Source organism: Amphimedon queenslandica, unplaced genomic scaffold (genome assembly GCF_000090795.2).
Source record: "Amphimedon queenslandica unplaced genomic scaffold, v1.1 AMPQUscaffold_13379, whole genome shotgun sequence".
NCBI classification, from domain to species: Eukaryota; Metazoa; Porifera; class Demospongiae; order Haplosclerida; family Niphatidae; genus Amphimedon; species Amphimedon queenslandica.
In genome coordinates, this window is record NW_003546385.1 from 4466 (window position 1) to 10084 (window position 5619).

A 5619-nucleotide genomic window follows, 5' to 3' on the forward strand; every position below is an offset into this window, starting at 1 on the left:
TAAAAAAATTATCTTTTTGTCTGAGCAGTCTAGAGCTATATTTCTTCTTCTAGCAACAGATTTCTTTCATCTAGTAATACTCTTGTAGCATCCCGTGGCACCAAAGCCTAGGAACTGCTAAACCAGGGAACCTCTCTCCAAGTGAGAGCTTGTGTTTCACTCTACAGGGCCGAGATTTGCTTCAGAGTAGAGATGTACCAATATGGGTTTTAGCCGATATGTCGATATTAACATAGCCATTACTGGCCGATACCGATCCAATATTTTCCTTCTTACCATTTAGGCACAGATTTATGCATGTAAAATGTGATTTATACACTTCCCAATTTAGTATCTTGACTAATTTTCAAGTAGTCCCAGTTATAGAATCATTTTGACATTTATTGTATCACATAATTGTCTTAAAATTAATTAATTAACTCATTATTCTCATGCATATGGCCATGTGTTGCTATATCTGCAAGATGCATGCAAAGAAACCGATAACTGATATTATAAAAAACAGGTGAATGAGCTGATATCCAATATGCCGATCTGATTATCAGGACATCTCTACTTCAGAGGTAGAAAATCGCATCTAACAAAAACAAATAGAACGATTTTGTCCTAACTTTGTTGTTTGTGAGTTACAGTTGCTCAAAAGTTTGTGATTTAGCCTCTTCGAAAAATTTTCAGGCAGCACTAGGGAAAGCAGGAGCAGCCAAACTCTATCAGTCTCTTTAAAATATCCAGGAAAAATTTTTGTGCCAACTCTTTCTTTGAATAGAACTTCAGATGCTAAAATAAATTTCTGCTTTTCTTTTTTCTCCTACCGGCCATGTGCCATGATTTAGCTGGCTAGCTAGCTAGTTGTTGACCACACCCATAGCTTATTTTAATTATCATCAGTCCATAATAATAATTTTTTCAAATTGCTTAAAATATCACAGTACAAGTAACACATATCACTCCAATGGGCAAGTCCATTGCACCATAGTGCTTCATTTATATTGATCTCCTTCCTCCATTGATCTGAATGATCCATTTCTTTATTTAGGTATTTAATATCAAATCATCATCTATGAGAATAGTAGTGGAGGTGAAGGCTTTTGATACTTCATTCAGTGATATTAGTGATATACAAGTAGGAGACACTCTAAGAGATGTACTCATTTGTAGTCACATCAAATACAAACAAGTAATGAATTCATGGTGTTGCAGTTTTATTTTTGTGACTAATCTGCCTTTATTAATTCATGCTATACTATATCCCAGTTCAGTTTGGGACGGAAGTGGAAGCAGCTGCGTGGAATTTGAAAAATGTAGCTACGTCACAAAAATGACGTATTTTAATGATATTCATAGAAGAATGGCGGCTGTGTTGTTTCACTCTTAAAACAGTCTTGCTGTTGCTGATAAGCAGTACAACAGCTACTGGAGTCAACTAGTCTTCATAAAGGTCATCATTATCAGAAGATCTTGCTCTGTTAGCTTTTTAAAACAAGAATTATCAGTTTGGGCGCTCGACCACATGTGCTTATGTAAACTATGACATAGATAAACTGTCATAAAACGTCATTTTGGTATGCCATTGGGTTTATAGGGAGAACCCGGTTCTCAGGGTTCCCAAGAGCTGAGAGACCCAAGATTTCACAGATTTTGATGGACTTTGGCGACTAAGAACCTGTGAAAGTTTCATCCTTATCCCACATTCCTATAAAAAGTTATTCCAGTTTTTCTTGTCCCAAACTCAACTGGGATATAGTATAGCAATATTTCACCTTATACAGTAGTTAACTATTTAACTATATTTATACAATTTTATCCTTCTCCACACACACACGCACACACACACACGCACACACACACACACACACACAGTGGCTGTATGTATCATCAGATCCTAAAGATTATCAAAAAGAATTCAAAAATAGTTTGATGTACAGAATTATTGATTTTCACAACAACTCATTACAATTGAACATTACAATACCTCCTGGGCCTGAAGTCTCACCCACTACAACTAATGTAACTGAAGGAGGAACAAAAATCAAAGTTATATCAATAAATGAAGAAAATAAAGGGGAGAAAAGAAGTAATTATTTGTAATATCTCTTTAAGAACCAATCAAAAGAATATGAAAGAATGAACGAAAAGAACAGAATACAACTAGTATACAACAGAGAGTGTGCGCGTTATAAAACAATCTGAAATAATGTACTACCTACACATAATATTAATAACCATAATAATCATGAATAATAATGAGTATGCCTGTAACTAAACAATAATGTAATAATACACAGATAATAGGTAGTGTATGCATGTTCATGTATATGGATACCAAAGTTTGTCCATATGAAGATACCACATTATTAACTATTATTATTAACATTATAATTATTCAATGCAGAACTAAAGTTACAAGTTGATGGGAGAATAACATTAGCTCAATTGAAGGAGGAGCTAGTTCCACTGATTGGTGTACCACCTACTGGTTTTATAGTGTATAGAATCAGATATAATCAAGAATATGAAATGGAGGAACTGGATAAGACATTAAAGGATCCTTTTTTTATTGCATCAGAGGTATATGTAATTTTTTGTGTTATTTGATTCACTTCTCCTTTCCATTATATACTATTATAAGCACTAATAACACACACACACACACTCATCTCTTTATTACTTTGTGTATCTACTAGTTGATAGTAAGACTGGGTAGAGGATTAGGAAGAGGAGAGATAAGAATTAGATCATATTTATTACAAGTTAATAATACAGAGGTATATAATGTTAATTATTATGATTATAAATTATATTTTATTTTATTTTTTAGTTTTGTAATTTTATGATGAAGTCTATTGTTACTAAGGATACACCAGTGAGAGAATTTAAGAAACAAATTATTGAAGAAGCAAAAGTACAAGGAATTGACTGTGTCCTTGAATTAGACAAGTAAGTACATCATGTGACTATCATGTGACTCATTGTGTAGAATGAGATTGCGTGTCAAGAATGGAGTATCTCCTGGTAGAGTATATCTTGATGATGAGTTGATTGATACTAGCAGTAAGGAAATGTATGTGGAACCATTGAAAGGTCAGTATATCTCAATATAATCAGTATACTTTATGTTCATGATGTATAATTTTATTGTTAGTATATTAATTACTATAATATTAGGACCGGAGAAGAAGGATTATTCACAGAAACAATTGTATGTTATAAGATGGCGTCCATCACAATGTTCAGTTGATCCAATAGAACATATTTTACTGGATAGTAATGATTCTAAGCATGTTATTGGAAATAAGGTATTATTTATAATAGAAATTATCATAAGGAATATTGGACATGTATCAGTAATATCACATTATTATTATTCCTTTACAGCTGTCAGAGTTAAGTGGAGTTCCTGCTGAGTATATCTATTGTACAAAGGTTAGTCATTAAAACATATTAAAGATACTCTCTCTCTCTATTAGGGTAAATTATTTCCAGTTGAGATATCATGTCTTGATATTGAGAAGAAGTTGAAATGGTATTCTGTCACTTTATTAAGGAGATACCCTTTACCACTATATATTGATGGAGATGTCATATATTACAAGTACTAATGACACACACACACACACACATTATGTATACACACACACTTACATACACCTCTTACTGTTTATAATTATTTAGAGACAATAGAGAGAGAATGAAAGAGTTAACAGATAAAGAGAGATCAGAAATACAAGAGGCAGAGGAAGCAAGGTCAGTAAACCTCATGTATCATCATGTACATGTACCATCAGTTAATTAAATACCTCATCACTTTACCATTTATTATATTGTAGGTTGAAGAGGATTAGGGAATGCAAATTAAAGCATGAACATAATAGACGTAGATATTGATAGTAGGATTGACTGAATGGATTTATTTATTTCCTAAGCATCGTATTAATGTTTTATTTTATTGCAATCCCGCAAAAATTACCCGCTAAGTAATAATTTTTAATATGATATTTCATACATAATCTTTTGTGTAGTTAGTAGTTCTTCAGTGATTCTATTTGTTGATAGTCCCCACAGTGAGTTAGCTATATCCACATGATCACATTTACTAATATCAAATGAAAAGGACTCAATCTCTCCATCATCTCTCTTCATAACTGGCAACCGTTTGGAATAATAACTAAATATTTATAATAAATATGCCAATGTAATCATACCATAGTTCAATATGTAATACTGTATAGTGTGGATCTACTTTAGTGAGGTATATGGTTTACATGTATTATATGCAACTGTGAAATTAGGAATTTTATTTTGGCTCTGAAATCATTCCAATGTTTAAACTGATACATATTGATGTACATGTACATGGTATGTTAAGAGGACACATCCTTGTACATTATCAACTGTTGAGGATTCATTAAAATCGTTATATCTGGGAGTGTTTGAGGCAGCTATACGGCAGGGTTCTTTGGCAGTTGAAGAGTTATGTTATAATTACAATTGCATGAATAAAAAGTTGACAGTGCAGTGTATATATAATAGTGATAACAATTAACTACTAGTAACTAAACACTAAACAAATCATAATGCAATACATTAACAATAACACAACTACAATAATAATAACAATAATAGTAATAACACATGATCAATGATTAATACATTACAATTCCTCCCTCCTTATTTTGAGGTAGGAGCATACCTATTAATAGAGGGTCTAGTCCTTGTAGAGTGACAAGTTTCTCGTACTCCATCCGTTTTTCCTGTATCGATTTGTTCTGGGGTTGCTTCCCTTGGGAGCTCTTCATTATTGGTTGAGTCCACTTCATCATTGATTGGGACTTCTTTATTATTTGGAAGATTATGATCAGTATCAGAACTGTGACTCTTCAAATTCCAAGGCATTGCTGAGGAGTCATACTCATCATCATTTCCTGAGACGGTCGTTTGTATGATGTGGTCAATATGTCGACGCTAAATCCTTTTGTCATCCAATTCTGTTTCAGCCATCGTGTTGCCTTCTAGCCTAATTATCCTTCCTGGTAACCATCTACATGTAGTACCAGTTCCCAAATTCTTAGCCATAACTCTCTCTCCTTAGTCTCCTACTAAAAATGATTTAGGTTTCTTCTTAGATTGACCTTTATTCTCCACTTGTTTCTCTTGTTGCTTTCGATAGTGTTGCTCTTTTGAAGGATAAACTAAGTCGAGATGAGTGCGTATAACCTCCTACCCATGAGTAACTCAGCTGGTGTAGCTCCAGTTGTTGTATGAGGTGTAGTTTGATAATTAAATAAAAATCCTGATACTCTTGTTTGTAGTGGTCCAGTCATTTTCTTCAAGCCATCTTTCACTGTTTGCACAGCTCTCTCAGCCAGTCCATTGGAGGAAGGGTGGTATGGAGCTGCAGTGATATGTTTGATACCATTCCTTGAGACAAACTCTTTGAACTGGACAATTGTAAATGATGTTCCATTATCTGAAGCTATGACCTCTGGAAGTCCATTACATTATTAGAAAAGAGCTTCCTTAATAAGAATAGTGTGGCTTCTGTTGATGTTGAGGAAACCACAAAAACGTCAATCCATTTGGAATAAGAGTCAACTGTTACTATAGTCGGTTTCAGTTGAG